Raw genomic sequence first — 17,453 nt, 5'->3', positions numbered from 1 at the left:
CACTTGATGAGATACTCTGAAATTGTTCAATTTCGTAGCTGTCAGGTTCTTGTTGTTGTGACTGCTCCAGGTTCCAATATGATTTTTCCTTCCTCTTCAATTTCGAGCAATATTGTTTGAATTGGGATCTTTGCAACTTTTGAATAAGTGGCCATACTTCTTCGTCATTCTTCCATTCATCCCTTGCTTCGTTTATCCAATCTGGTTGGATAATAGAAATAACACAAAACAATGCTTCCACATCCTCATCCTTGAAGAGTCTTCCCATTCGGTAAGGTCGCCATTTTTTAAGTGCATGTAGTATTGCCAACATTTCCTTCTCATAAATAGCTTGCTTGAGATGGAGGAGTAAAAATACCCAATCACCTACATCAAAACATTTTTCACTACGATGTTGATCTACCTGTTGTTTCGTTTCATTTTGCACCGAAGTGGCGTTATCCTTTAAAATTTGGAGAACTTGTTGTTGATGCTCGATGTGATCTTTCACTGCTTGAACCTTTTTCTTCTTGATATGTCCTTCTATATCTAGAGTTTGAGGAGTGGTAATTTATTCCAATCCTTTACAAGATATGGTCGGATTCATTTCTTGATGCTCGATGTGATCTTTCACTTCTTGAACATTTTTCTTCTTGATATTTCCTTCTATCTTGATAGTTTAAGGAGTGGTAATTTCGACCAATGAATTACAAGATATGGTTGTATTCATTTCTTCTTTCTCGATGTGATCTTTCACTTCTTGCACCTTTTTCTTCTTGATATGTCCTTCTATCTTGAGAGTTTGAGGAGTGGTAATTCTTGCCAATTCTTTACAAGATATGGTCTGATTCATTTCTTCTTTCTTTTGGGTGGGGTCCTGGCATATATCTTCTTCCTTTGATGTTTCTTGATCTTTTTCTTCCTCCTCTTCATATTCTATGTAAAATAATTTCTTCTTAGCACACTTATGACCTTTAGTGCATTTGCTATCACAATTGTAACAAAGCCCTTTTTCTCTTTTTTCTTCCAATTGTTGTGGTGTAACCCTTGTAGGTTGTGGAAAGCTAGGAGAAACAACACTTCCATCTTTATAGTTGTGAGGGGTATGCTTCCTGGTTTCCATAATTTTTCTTTCCGCTATGTCACAAAGCCCTTTTACTCTTTCCAATTGTTGTGGTGTTGCTCTAAAGAAGGTGTTGCTCTTTGTATCCTCATAATGTGCTATCATTTCCTCCGTGAAAATTGACCACGTAACAAGTTGTTTACGAGAACAAAGCCCTTCATACCATAAAAATTGATCTAGTTCTAAATATAAAGATGCAATACATACCTTTTGTAACAGTGGCACACCAAGTAGATCAAAATATTGCTCCATCTGAAGTATCCAATTTACCGGATCCTTGCCATCAAACTTCCTCATCTTGCTTTTTCTTGATTTTAGGAGCTCGATCTTGAAACGACTGTAACTCTGTACTTTCGGATCTTTAAGTTCTAAAATTGTGATCTGTAGTAGCCCTCTGTGTCCTCTTTCCAATGCCACCAGTCTGATCCAAATTGGATTCTCCAAGAAAGAGTTATGCACAATCTCCCAAGATGACCTGATTATAGACCTTTCCAGAAGAGCGAACTTGTATGAAGTGCCACGTGTCACTGTTTCAACCTTTGGCTCTAAAAATATATACAAGAAACTAAATTATGTCCTCTTTCTCTTCTTATGAAATTTCAATCCGATGCTCAGAGAGAAAGTTATGACGATTTTCCCCAGGTCACCTGTTTGGAATGTAATTTAGGAGTCTGCAAAAAGACAAACTTCCTCAGATCATATCTCCGCAAATATAGCGCGAAAAGCTCTGAAATTCGGACCCGAGCTTCAGTGCGATCTCGTCTCAAATGGGTTTTTTTTTAGCTTCTGAAACATCGCAGAAAAAAAAAAAAAAAGTTATAGCGAGAATTCCACGATGACCTGTTTGGAGAAGTGAAACCCTAGAATCCAAAGCTCTGATACCAAATGTTATGAAACCAACTCAAGAAAAAGATAGAGAAGATAGATCAACGCCTTAAAATTAAGCCTCTTCAAGGGGGAAACCTCCTTTATATTACATAAATGAACAATTCTTGGATGATACAAATGAAAAGACCTCCTTTCTATATATAGGAGTCTAAGGGGTCATAACATAATCAAAGCCAACATAACAATAATAATGTAAGGGCACAATAATAACAATAGTGGGCTTCTATGGGGTACAATAGTAACAATATGGGCACTGCATGGGTACATAAATATAATAAGTGGGTTGTACTAATAACAATAAGGGGTTACACTAGTAGTATAGGGGCCTAACACAAGCTCATCTCTGCAAGTGGTGAGCTTGTTCAGATATGTGGAAATAGTATCATCGTTTTCCATCTTCATTCTTCTAAGCTTATCTTTGAGCGCAAATTTCCTCTGGTTGTTACTATTCTGGTAGAGGTCCTTCAATGTATTCCACATTGAATATGGAGTATCCTTGCCATGGGGACTCGAGACAATATGGTCTCGAACTCCCTCAAGGATGATCCATCTCGCCTTCACCACACACTTCTTCCACTCAGCCAACTCTTGTGCATTAGTTGAACCTGGCTTTGGGATTTCTTGATCAATGAAATCCTTCAAGCCGTTTTTTTCTAATACAGCCTCCATGCGATCTTTCCATTCTGTGTAATTCGAGCTACCTTCCAAGACATACTCAAGTCTCAAGCCATAGAACGCCATTGGCCAACCTTGAAGTATGATAAGAATTCAATTTACACCTGCAACCCCGAACTTCAAACTTCGAATTCTCTTCTCTGTACACTGTTCACAGCTCCGATAAACTTAACTCTGATACCATGTAGAATTTCCTGCAAATTCTCTACAAATATACCTCTAAGATCTATGTAGAAAATCTGACTCTAGATTAACTTGATAATGCAATATACCAAAGCAAAATACTATAATCTACTTCTACTATCAAACTTGCGGAAGCTTAAAGATTGAGATGAATCAGAGTTGAACACATATAACCATAAGAAGAAGAATCAATACACATGAAACACAGAAAATACTTAGGGGAAATCCTCAGCTAAAAAACCCCACTATCTGTATTATCATACAAGGTGGAAATACATCATGATTATACAAAGCCTTAGCTCTCACGGCTAGCCAACTCTCAGTACAATCCTCCTGGATGCTCACAGGAAATCAAAGCTTCTCACAAGCGTTCTCCTCTTCCCTCCAAGCTCCTATTTTCTTGCACATTAACCTCTAGGATGATCTCCTTCACCTAGTGTAACACTACTCTCACACACTGCTCTAACACACTATCAGAACTACACAATCCTCAAGGAACCTTGCCTTGACTGCATGCATGAGTTTCCTTTATAGGAAAACACATGCAACTGATAGTAACCTGTCCTTGAAATTTATCTCAACTAGGTCTTTCTCTAAATAGACATGCATGAGTTTCTGATGAGGGAATCTTCAGTTCTCTAGAGTACACTGGTTGAGTGCATGCATGCATCAACTGACTGATAACTCACAATTAGTTCCTCAAACAGTTTGGAACTAATTTAACTGGACTTAACTCAGTAAACTAAGTTAACTAATTACAACTCAAATATAACTCAATCTTATCTCGTTAATTAAGGGATAATCTCCTTAATTTAAGGGATAATTGTTGCATGACTTCAGAAATACTTCTAACTTGAATTTCTCCAACTAATTAATCCATAATGAATTAATTAATTATTTCCAAGGAGCTGGTGAGACTAAATTCGAATTTAATTCACAATTTTAATTCAAGGACAAATTAAAATTGGAATATTCTAGATTCTATTTTTATCATTTATTATTGCTATTTTCAACAATTTTAAAATGTTAGCAATTTGTACCGCTTTATAAGTTGACTATACTGGTATGAAATGAGCAAATTTGCTTAATTTTTCCACTACCACCATGATTGAGTCATTTTCCTTTTTAGAATTAGGTATTCCGGTAATGAAATCGATGGATATGGTTTCCCATTTCCATTCAGGAATAGGCAAAGGGTGGAGTAATCCCACTAGGTGTTGGTGCTCAGCTTTTAGTTGTTGGCATTCCAGACATCAGGCTAAATATTCTACTACCTCCTTCTTCTTACCAGGCTAGAAAAATTCCTTTCTAAGGGCAGGAATCATTTTCTGGTATTTGGGGTGGCCTGCATAAGGAATGTTATGATACTCGTCTAAAAATAACTTTTTAAGTTGTTTCTAGTTAGGCACATATAACCTTTTCCTATAAATCAAAAATTCCTTCGAATGTACCTCATATCCCAATTGTCGTTCATGGTTGTTCATAATTTTTGTTTGCTGCCATAAATGTTTATATACTAAATCTTGCATGGTTGTTTCACGAATCTGCTCATAAAAAGTAGTTTGTGATTCACTGAAAGAAATTTCATATAAAAAATTTACCTTTCGACTTAAGGCATCTACAACCCGATTTTCTTTTCCCTTCAAATGTTTGATTTCAAAATCGAATTCTCTTAGGAAGTTTGCCCAACGAGCTTTCCAAGCATTCAATATGGGTTGTCTAAAGTAGTTTGTTAGACTATGATGATCAGTCATTAACAGAAATTGCTTACACATCAAGTAATATCGCCACATTTTTAAGGCATGGATGATTGTTGTCAGTTCTAAGTCGTAGGCCGAATACTTTTGTTGATATTCTTTAAGATTCCTTGATTCATAGGCAACAACCTTGCCTTCTTGCATTAATACGCCACCTATGCCCTCTTTTCTAACATCCATACATACCACATATTCTTTACTAGGATCAACAATGGTCAAAATGGGCGCAGTGGTAAGTAGATGTTTGAGCTTATCAAAGCTCCGTTGATAGTCAATGGTCCACTGAAAGATTTTTCCTTTATTTTGTAGAGAGATAATAGGAGAGGCCACCCTAAAAAACCCTTCCATAAATTGTCTATAGTATCCGGCTAGACCCATGAACGACCTTATGTCAACTACATCCTTCGATACTGGCCATTCCATGATAGTCCTTATTTTCTCTAGGTCCACGGTGATTCCATTCTTGGTGATGACATGTCCCAAGTACTGGATTTGTTCCTTAAAGAAGTCACATTTTTTGTATTTGGCATACCACTGGTGTTCTCTTAGGACTTGTAGAACAATATGGAGATGCTCCTTATGTTCTTCCATGCTCTGAGAGTAGATCAGTATATCATCAATAAATATTAACACAAACTTGTCTAAGTACTAATGAAATATACTATTCATGAGGCACATGAAGGTTGTTGGGGCATTATTTAGTCCAAAAGGCAGCACTACGAACTCATAATGTCCATAATGAGTTTTGAATGCAGTTTTTTCTATATCTTCCTTCTTTATACTGATCTAATGATAACCTAAGCGAAGATCGATCTTTGAAAATACGGTTGCACCCTTTACCTGATCAAATAACTCATCTATACAGGGAAGGGGGTAGTTATTTTTAATGGTCAGCTTGTTTAACTGACAGTAATCCATGCACATTCGCAATGTTTTGTCCTTCTTCTTAACAAAAAGCACTAGAGCTCCCCAAGGGGACACACTGGGATGGATATATTTTTTATCAAGCAGCTCTTGTAGCTGCATCTTTAATTATGTTAGCTTTGGTATGCTCATATGGTAAGGGGCTCGGGAGACTGGGGCAGCTCCCAGAATTAGCTCAATGGTGAAATCTATGTCCCTTTTCGGGGGTAGGCCCAGGATTTCCTCAGGGAATACATCCAGAAAATTTTGTACCACTAGTATGTTTTCTAATGAAATAGTTTTATCTTTAGAGTCAGCATACCCTACTTGTATTGTGTAAACTTGGCAGCCTTTTCTGATGCATTTTGCTAATTGGGAGGTTGTTACAAGCCTTATTTGCAGAGGTTTTTGAATACCTTGAATTTCCTATCTTTCTCCTTTCTCCTCCTGGTAATTAATGGTTTTAGTCTCACATTTAATAAGGGACCAATGCTTTTCTAGCCATTCCATACCTATAAGGATGTCTTATGACCCTAGGGGTAGCACATTCAGATATGCCATGATAGACTGATTAGCTAATATTAGAGGTAAATTACTAACTTTGGCAAAAACTCTTCTTTTCGCTCCTATGGCTAGCTGTACTAACCAAGCATTTTTAAACTTAACAGCTTTCAATTTACATTGTTCCACTCTCTTGGGGCTAATATAACTCAAGGTAGCCCCAGGATCAATTAAAATAGATATGGTTCGGTCAAAAACTTTACCTTCAAATTCCACCATGTGTTACATGGAAAAGTGTCTATATAGAACTGCTCTATCCCACTAAGGTGTGACAGCTGTCTTAGAAACAAACAGAGAAAAGCTACTTATGTTTTTCCTTTATGAATTATAGATATAGAGGAACAGAAAGACCAACCCCTGTCTTGCGCTAATCCCTTGATTCGATCCCTCTCTTCTTTGATAGTCCTCAACTACCTGCTCCCTTGCACGCCCAGCTTCACAAAGTACCTGTAAGATCACAGAAGCATAGCACTATACAAAGACATGGATCTATAATCATAAACAATCTAGGATCAGATGTAAATTGACCATACAAATGTAACAAGCATCAATGATACAAAAGCATGGAGGAAAACTCAAATAGCTTTTATTGATAAACAAGAAAAGAGCCAGGAGGAGTTACAACCAGTTGTTCCGATCCAGCATCAACCTCCCAGCAAAGAAGCCCCTCTTCACCTCAAACAAAGCTTAGATCACCCAACAATCTGATGTTTGTCTCTAGAAACCAACAGCAATTCCTTACAATATGCAAAATTCCAGCCTCTGGAGCTCTGGGATGAGGGATCCATATATAGATATCTGTAAGGGGGATGAGTCAGCTTGTGATTTGATTAGTGTCTTCTCTCTGATAGTTCTTGCTTCCACTTGGAGACTGAGGGCCTCTTACTCATCCTTGGTCGAATTCAATGAGGCAAGTGTCACAGGAGAAGATTCTGGAAGCTTCCATTGCCTCTCCACCTCGCGGAATGACACTGCCATTTATCATTTCTCGCCCATCGCACCCCACAGAAGGGACTTTTGAAATGCAATGCACCCTCACAGTGTATTTAGGTGAGATGCAACGCACTTATCGAGTGGAGCAGCTGCAATGATCCTGTTTTGACCAATTCTGAGCAGTTTCTCATGGAGAACTTCTGGGAGAAGCTGTAATCTGTTGACCTTGTTCCTTTAGGGGTTAGAACAACACTTTTAGGGACTTAGGAGCCCTTGGTTTATGGACATTTCATGCTTGGGGATGTAGGGCCCAAAAATGTCTATAACAGTTGCCCCCTAAAGTATGAGGCCGTTAATCTTTTGGTGTTGGGTGAAATGCTTTATTATGAGGATCCGAAGTTCTTTCAATGCTGGGAGGAGACCTATAATAAGATACAATACAATACATTATTTTCATACTATTTTCATGATCTAGCTGAGGCGGTCATTCCCATGCTCAGCTTTATAAATTCATTTTAATGTACATAGGACAGACAATCGTCTGAGTGTAGACTGATGATTCTGATAGAGCCATCATCCTTTCGAGTGGATGATTATCTGTGCAGCAATGATGTACATTTAATGTCTTTATTTCCCTTGAATATATATCGCAGCCCAGATGGATGAAACTAGATCCAGGGTCTTCAATCTCGTCCGATCTTCACTCAAAGTACAAGTCGATCCATGTGAGAAATGTTCTGAAGTCGAACATGGAAAGACACCGCTTGATTACCAGTCAATGATGTAAACTGTTAACAAGCGCGAGAGGAATCACTGATGATAATGATCCTCAAGGTACTGCAGTACAATTCACGTGGCGTGAATAAAGGACTTGGCGTCGAACACCACGCAAAATCTTTCGGTCAAAGGTCATTGATGTAAACCTGTCGTCGGAAGTGAGAAACCTTCCATTGAGGCATGCAAGCTTCAAAGTACTGAATGGGGTGTTCCTAGATCAACTTCTTGGATAATGAGCTGATGTCGACAAGAAGTGATCTGTCACAGGAGGGCCTTAATGAATCCCACATCAATGACACGGAACGGAGCCAATGATTTTAATGGAGGTGAAAACGATCTGGTGATGTAAGGTTCAGGGTGGCGGTCATGAAAGAATGGAGTATAATGTATGGTAGTGGGTGAGACACAGGTGAATTCTCTGAATGAATTCTCTTGAACATATCGACGACACTGATGTGATGGATTGGTAGCATTAACCCAAAATGTGGATGGTATGGCATGACCATGGTGATGTGACCGGTGAATGAAACAACCCAACCCGACTCGGACACGGAGCAGAAGTGTCATGTTCAAGAGCGACTTGCTACCAACAAAGTTATTTTGAGTTTTCTTCCCAATTTTTCCCCAGTCATTGCTAACCAGTACCTCTTTATTTTTGTCAAGCTTGAGGAGGATAACATATGCTTGTTCTATAATTTTCCCTTCGGGCAAACTCATCGCTATGTTTTAGCGAGCCTAGCGATAGTGAAACTCGTTCTCGTCTATAGACAAGTTTGTCGCTATTAATCTTTTTAACAAGTTTAACGACAAAGATAACTCGGTCCTTTTCAATTTTAGAGAGTCTGAAAAGGAACATAAAGGTAACTCCAAAATTCCTTTTTTGTCATCTAATCCCTTAAGTCCGAAAAAGTATAAAACAATACAGAAGGGATGAATTTTCGATACTTTTAACGAGCCGAACAAAACAAGCGCTCGATCTTTTTGTGTAATAATCCCTCAGGTCCAAAAAGATTAAAATCTAGAGGAGGGATAGCACTTCCTGTCCCTTTAACGAGCTAGAGAGGCCAATGGCTCGGCAATCTTTTCATATTTTACGAGTCAGTTGAAAAGAGCTTAAAGGAGACTCGTCTTTTGAGGAACAAGTGGTAAAACGGGTAACAGCTGATTCCAGGTAAGGTTTGGAATTTTCCAATCACGGCAGTGTCACAAGGATGGCTAGTGAAATCACTCTTCGCAGCTGTTCCTCAAAAGGGTAAACAATCACATGGAGGTGAATGATCGGCCAATGAAAAAGTGGAGGTGACTGTGCAAACACGACCAAGGCTTTAATGGCTGAAGTACTACATTCACGATGGTTATTTACCGGGGAATAGTTCATTTTTTAACGAGCTTAAACGTGGGTGGAAAAATTTGCTCATGTCTTATGTTTATTTTTTAACGAGCTTGAACTATGTGCTAAAACTACTCGATTAATCCAGTCGTGTGATAAGAATGTCTCATATAAAACGGCAACTTTTAGAGTTTTGCCCCACATCCTTTCTTTATGCAAGTTAGGAAACGACTAATCCTACGAGTTTAAAGGGTTAGAGGACCTACAAATTTAAAAAATAAATAGTCGCTCTTCGCTTGCACGCCAAAAGGCTTGCATGCCCCCAGGTATAAAACAAAGTTTCAAGGTTACCCCTTCTTTAGTCAGTTAAAACATTTGTTTTACCGAGAGGGGCCTACCTCTTACAGGTTACCAAAGATTGTTCTATTTACGGCGTAAAAAAAAACACTTCTTCGACGATGTCTACCGAGATAAACAAAGGTAAGCGGCAATGCCCGCCAACTCACATAACTTTGACAACAGAATCTTGTTCTAGAATAACCCCCTCTTCCAATCACGGTCGGGAGTACAGACTAGTCATATCCTCTCGCGGAAACCTACTCTATACCCGAAGTTTTCCTGCCGAAGCAGACCAGGGTGCATGCCCCCTGGGTTTCAGTCATGTCCCCCCGAATCACTCGCGCTCATCGGGTGGAGGGACTGGGGGTTGAGACATTTCTTGCGTGAAAAGACCATTTAGGGATGGTATATGACTATTTGCTATGCGTGATCCGGGAAATGAAAGCTGGTCTACGAGCTTGACCACTCTTCCTTCGTGCGGAAAACACTTCACTCTAAAGAGTGATGAGACGATAGCTCTCATGCAATAAATATAGTCTCGTCCAAGGAGTATATTTTAATCTAGGGGTCCTTGAACTACCATTACGTTCATGTGAACAGTTTTCCCTCTCAATGTTATGGGCACATTGGGAAGGATCCCTAATAGTCGACTGGTTCCTTTATCAAAACCTGTTAGATTTCTCATCTCAGGCAAAAGCGATGGCGAACCAAGCGCTTTCCAAGCAGTCGAGGAAAGGATACTCACAGAAGCCCCCTCATCTATGATGGTACCAGCCATAACCATTCTATATATTTGAACAATAATCCAGAATGGTATACTAGTTGGTAAATGGGGTCTGCCTAGTTGATTCCAGTCGAAGGAGACAACTAGGTTGCTTGGAGGTGGGACCGAATAGACGATCGGGTATGACTCTGACGAACTTCCTTCCTGTGGTAAAGGAACGGGTAAATTGCCCCCATGTTCATTGGAGTCTGTGCTTATGAAAAGAATTTGGACGGTGTCATCCTTGTTCTCTTTAGTGACTGTATCATCTGAAGATGGAACCTCTGAAGGCAAGACCTGGTCAACTGCCGCCTCGACCTTTTGACTTTCGTCTGGTATGGATTCAGATGGTTTATCTTCAATGATAGATGCTTCAGCTGACCACCTGAGCAGGCCAGCCGGATTTTCAACTAGTGACGGACTTGGCAAGAGTTTTTTATATCCAGGAGGAAGTCGTAACGGTGAAACCGGACGATCGTCCAAAACTCTTTTAGCTTCGTCTAAGAAGGGACAACGGTGGATGGAATGATCGCCTTCGCACAGTTTACAAGGAAATCTATATTTTCCTTTTTGTCCTGGGGCTTCACTATCACTAGTTGAGAGTGTGTTTTCAACATGATCATCAGAGGTTGACGACACCGGGTTGTGCATACGAGGAGACCAGTCCCTTAAGATCCGAGGGATGTAAGGACGATCTCTGTGATAGTGGTCTTCTTTGCAAATGACACATGGTGATTTAGGCCTGGTCGGTGCAGTGTGTGGATTTTCGCTAGATGACACTCGTTTGCCCCCATTTGCTTTTGGCTCCTTCTTCTTCTTCTCTTTCTTCTTCTTTTCCTTCTTCACCTTAGGTACTTGTCTTTTGGCTTTACCAGCCCCATCAAGCGAAGAGGAAGGATGAGAGGAAGAATTAGAGGAAGTAGAAGGTTGGTGGGTAACTCTGGACTCGTCTAATTGTTGATTTGATTGTTCAGGAATTGTGGTGTTCTGAATGACAGAGGTTGAGAAGAACCATACAGGCAAACCAATTGCCAGTCCTGGAAGCGACAATGTGGCCATACGGGGTGCACCAACATCTCCCCAAGAGGAGAAGGGACTAGGATTTCCTCCAAGGGGAATTCCTTGGTTGGTGGATTCCATTTTTTCAACCCAAGATCAACGTAGGAAAGGGGAAATGAATATTCCGTTTAAAATCAATTTTAGACGCTTTGACACAACTTGTTTTTTCATTTTTTAAGAGTCGAGAAAAAACAAAAGATGACTCTAGTCTCCTTCGATTTTTAATGAGCCTGAAGTGACAAGTGCTCAGATGGACCTTTTCTGTTAAGGAGTCTGAAAAGGAACGAAAGGGACTGCTCTGGAAATCTAGGTAGAGGGAGTACCAAACCAATCGCAAAACTGCAGAATACTTTTTACGGTACAGCAGTCAATCTTCCCGAATGTTGTGTTCAGTGCATTGCGAACGATAGGGCGGCAGACACGGCCTCCTATGGATAAAGGATTAAGCCTATTGGGGTCTCCCAAAATATACTCAACGGTACGTGGGAGCAAAAGTCCGTATCGGCACTTATCGTCTCAAAGTGGAGGAATCACCCAACCATCAGTGAGAACAACAGTTACCAGGCTTTACGACGTCGGAATACGTCTCTAGCCTAGACTTCTAAATGTTGTGCATTAAGTTCCAAAGCGTTGTTAGATTCATTGAATTTATTTTAAGTTGATCTTGTTTATGAAGTTTTCCTTTCAGGTTCACCACGAGATGTAGATGTAATTCCTAAAATGCAATCTAAGATGATAAACAAACTTTTTATCTCTTTTATGCAATGAAAATCCTAGCTACTAGGGAAAAGAAAGACAAAATCTTTTCACAAGGAGCAAAGAGCACACTCTAAATGCACTTTCCTAAATCAAGCCAATCAGACTGTCTATATGCAAATGCACATGCATGTATTTGTTTTTCGACTTTCTTAGTATATGGATGCTAAAAAGAAAGCTGATGCACAAATCTGAATTTCTTTTCAAGCGACAAATATAAACAAGTTTCTTTTCGAAATCAAAAATGGAGACGATCACAACACCTTACGATTTTGAAATGAATACTCGTTCTTGACACTAGAAAATTACAAATTCAGACCAAAAGCAACAGTAACAGGATAATCGACTATCAACAGCAATCAAACTCTTCCCTAGGACTGAAATCGACACTTGCGACAGTTTCAAATCAAAGGGCGACAGTACGATTATGCTACTTTTGCAAAGGAGAACTGTAAACGACTCAACAAACACACAAAAACATCTACAGTTCTTTTGTACAAAGGAGGCGGAATAACAGTAAGGAAAAGGGGTTTCAAACAGACATATACTGATCACAGGTAGCAAAATTCAGGAATAGAACTGGAAAGAATGATCCACAGAAACCACAACTGCACAGAGCTAGTCTGATCAGCGCACCTGTAACACAGAGAATCTGAAATGCAATGCAGGTTGTCCACTCAGGAAGTGCGCTGAAATTTAGAATTTCTGAACAGTGCCTGCGCTGGGCCAGAAACGAGACTCTGTTCGGTCTCCAGGTCACAGTTTGAAGTTCAGTTCTTGGGTTTTGGCCGAGCAAAAAAGCAATCAGTAATGCAACAATCAGGGGTAGATCTAAGGAGGATCTAAGAGCTATCACAAGGGCAATCAGATAGTTTGTGAATCAGTTGTTTAAATCATAAACAGATCCAGTAGAATGATTGAAGTAGCAGTTGTCTACTTTGCATTTGTTATGGCAAATGCAGTTCGAATGCTACTTGTAAGTTTATGAAATAGACAACAAAGAATGATAAACAAACAAACTAATTATGTCCCAAGTGGAGTCGCCATTTTGTTACAGGGAAAAGTGTCTATATAGAACTGCTCTATCCCACTAAGGTGTGACAGCTGCCTTAGAAACAAACAGAGAAAAGCTACTTATGTTTTTCCTTTATGAATTATAGATAGAGAGGAACAGAAAGACCAACCTCTATCTTGCGCTAATCCCTTGATTCGATCCATCTCTTCTTTGATAGTCCTTAGCTACCTGCTCCCTTGCACGCCCAGCTTCACAAAGTACCTGTAAGATCACAGAAGCATAACACTATACAAAGACATGGATCTATAATCATAAACAATCTAGGATCAGATGTAAATTGACCATAAAAATGTAACAAGCATCAATGATACAAAATCATGGAGGAAAACTCAAATAGCTTTTATTGATAAACAAGAAAAGAGCCAGGAGGAGTTACAACCAGTTGTTCCGATCCAGCATCAACCTCCTAGCAAAGAAGCCCCTCTTCACCTCAAACAAAGCTTAGATCACCCAACAATCTGATGTTTGTCTCTAGAAACCAATAGCAATTCCTTACAATATGCAAAATTCCAGCCTCTGGATCTCTGGGATGAGGGATCCATATATAGATATCTGTAAGGGGGATGAGTAAGCTTGTGATTTGATTAGTGTCTTCTCTCTAATAGTTCTTTCTTCCACTTGGAGACTGAGGGCCTCTTACTCATCCTTGGTCGAATTCAGTGAGGCAAGTGTCACAGGAGAAGATTCTGGAAGCTTCCATTGCCTCTCCACCTCGCGGAATGACACTGCCATTTGTCATTTCTCGCCCATCGCACCCCACAGAAGGGACTTTGAAATGCAACGCACCCTCACAGTGTATTTCGGTGAGATGCAACGCACTTAGCCAGTGGAGCAGCTGCAATGATCCTGTTTTGACCAATTTTGAGCAGCTTCTCATGGAGAACTTCTGGGAGAAGCTGTAATCTGTTGACCTTGTTCCTTTAGGGGTTAGAACAACACTTTTAGGGACTTAGGAGCCCTTGGTTTATGGACATTTCATGCTTGGGGTTTTAGGGCCCAAAAATGTCTATAACACCATGGTTGGCTAAAATTCTGCCTGATGGTCTTCAAGGGTAGCATTAATTCTAGGGATGCTTCTTGCCACTTCCCCCAGAGTAGATGCTTCTTGTATCTATGAAATCTGATCAGCTCATTTGTGGTTTGGGAAGTTTTTTACATATTGTGGGCCTCCGCATCAGGTGGTATGTTAGTTATTTCTTCTTCAGTTCTGCCAGATTACTCATTCATCTTGGTTTTGTCTGGGATTTTAAATATGGGCTGATTTTTATTCATATTCCGGTTAGTTGGACCTCTATACAATCCTTTGTTGCCTGTGCCCTTATTCCCCTTGTGGTTGGAAACAAATTTACTTCCCTTTTTGTCGGCCCATCTCTTTCCCATATCTCCCTTTGGTTTGTTTTGTTGGTAGCATATCCGTGCCTTACGTATAACTTCGTCCATGGTTTTTGGGTTATCAAACTCCAGTCGTTCTTTCATGAACAATGGGAGACTGCTAATAAACTGTTGCATCTTTGCCTTTTCTTCACATATGTAAGGGACATACCGAAGTAATGATGTAAACTTTGTTATAAAATCATCTATGGACAGTTGGCCCAGTCGGAGATCATGAAACTCTTTTTCCTTTTCATCATAAAATCTTTCCGTTAGATATTTTTCTTTAAAATATCTTTGAAATTTTTCTCAGGTTATGCTTTGTTCATTTACTCTGCGAACTATTTTTACTTCCTCCCACCACAAGGTGGCTTTCCCTTGTAGCTGGAAAATGGCCAAGCGAGCCTTTAAATTATGGTCATACTCGTACAACTGGAAATATTTGTTCATATTGATGAGCTAGGCTTCCACTGCCTCTTCCTGTTCACCATCAAAGAGGGGAGGCTTTATTTTTCTAAATTCACCTTGAAGTTCCATTTTCTGTCTTTTCTGTGTCTTGTGTCCTGACACATTATCTAATTCTTCTTCATGATTTTCTTCGCCACCTTTTGTTTCCACATTCTCAATTCGAAACTCTTGTTCCCCTGTCATATTTCCATGTTCAGGGCTAGGAACTAGTGGCCGATTATTATGTCTATCGGATAGACTCTTCATAATCTTTTCCTGCTCCTGCATCAGTCTTTCATTATCTGCCCATATTCGGGCCATCTCATCCTTCAATTCTTGTACATTCTCCATGATAGTTGTATTGGTGTTTTAGGCCTCATATCCCAACTGCACCCATATCTGAGGATTGCCTTCTTGAAATGATGTTGGTCCTGCTCCCATTACTGACCTATGTGGTAGATTCCTAGTTCTCCTCATGTTGACTGCTCCTTGCTTCCTCTTTGCACATCACCAAGGTTGTTATTTTCTTTATTCTAGAGCTCTCAGTTTAGCAACCAAAGCGCTCTAATACCATATGTCACACATCCATATGTTAAAACAATCATAATAAATAAATAAATAAATAAAAATCAAATATTTTACCATATATTAAACTAAAAATATTTACCATGGAGAATCTATGGCTATGACAGCAACATAACTTTAGACAGTTGACATTTCTTTATTATTATTACATGATTATTTGGTCAAACCATAATAAAGGCATGTAATCTTGTGGGTAATAATTTTAGGGTAATCTAACTATGGATAGTTTTGTTACATGAGCCAACAGGCCCACTTACCAACCTCAAGATTTATGTTGTGATTTGTATTAATTAAAACCGGACTAAGCCTGGACTTATAATTTAATATCAGTATTTAATGAATTCCGACCACTGAGACCATATTGTTGCTTACCATTTGGCCCTCTGCATGCGTATTGAATTGCTCTGGTTGTACCACTCATCCTTGTGCATACGTATTTAATTTCTCCAGTTGTTTATCGGCCTAGGTGGCGGTCTGGAAGCTTCGCTATTGTACAGCTCCATCGTTGTCCTCAAGATTGACTCCTCATCGATGGTCCACAGTTGTGGCTTGGATCGAACGGTGAAGATGAACCTTGGGGTTCTATGCCTAGGGTGTATTAACGTTGTTCGTTCATTGTGTTTCTCCAGGGAAGTAATACCGCCTACTTTGCCAAAGGATCCTTGTTATGCACAAGTTCTTCCAGTTGTTTTGTTTGTCGCTGGGGTTTGCTTTTTTTCCCATATTCATTCCCCATCAACATGGCATGACTCCTGCTTATTTGTGGCTCATCTGTCAACTTATTTGGATTCCTGTTTCAGAAATTGTTGGCATTATGATGCATGTGTTGTACTTGATGGGAAACAACTCATAGAAGATCAACTCACTTATATATATCTAGATGAATCTACGAAAGAGATATCAGATGACAATTCTCAGTATGACAAGTCCAAAGGGGGAGATTGTTGGCATTATGAGACAAGTGTTGTCCTTGATGGCAAATCACACAAATGATAAATTATAGTGCAGCAAATTTATTTGATAAATTATAGTGCAACAAAGTTTCCTTCATGTAGAGAAAATTTCACGCACTTTTATGCAGAGAAAAGTTTATTCCATGTAGAGAAAAGTTCACGCACTTTTATGCAGAGAAAAGTTTATTCCATGTAGAGAAAAGTTCACGCACTTTTATGGAGAGAAAAGTTTATTCCATGTAGAGAAAAGTTCACGCACTTTTATGCAGAGAAAAGTTTATTTCATGTAGAGAAAAGTTCACGCACTTTTATGCAGAGAAGAGTTTATTTCATGTAGAGAAAAGTTCACGCACTTTTATGCAGAGAAAAGTTTATTTCATGTAGAGAAAAGTTTACACACTTTCATGCAGAGAAAAGTTCCCTTCATGCAAGAGAAAAGTTCACACAATTTCATGGTTGGTTCATGGTATTAGTCCGACAGTTTTTTGATCCTATGGTTTTGGTCCGTGGTGTTGCATCCAAAAGTGTTGATCTCACGCACTTTCATGGTTGGTTCATGGTATTAGTCCGACAATTTTTGATCCTATGGTTTTGGTCCGTGGTATTGCATCCAAAAGTGTTGATCTCACGCACTTTCATGGTTGGTTCATGGTATTAGTCCAAAAGTTTTTTGATCCTATGGTTTTGGACCGTGGTATTGAGAAAGGACTAAGGCTATAAAAGAGGAAGGAGATCATTTGGCAAAGCATCATCTGAATTATTGAATATCTAATAAAGTGCTAGATCTGGAATACTATGATTGGGTTATGGTGCAGATCTGGATCTGAGCTAAAGAGGGATCTCACCGGTTGATGGAAAACAAGATCTAAGGATAGATCGGGATCAAATGGTTTGAAATGAACTATCTCTATATATTTGATTATGCTTATTCTAGATCTGTATACTGACGCTTGTAATGATCTGAACTGGGTATAACTTGAGTTTGAAATCGCTGCA

The sequence above is a fragment of the Pinus tabuliformis genome, chromosome X (assembly GCF_031772625.1).
Source record: "Pinus tabuliformis cultivar Carrire ecotype Pingquan chromosome X, CPIR1, whole genome shotgun sequence".
Lineage (NCBI taxonomy): Eukaryota > Viridiplantae > Streptophyta > Pinopsida > Pinales > Pinaceae > Pinus > Pinus tabuliformis.
This window is presented reverse-complemented; position numbering follows the sequence as displayed.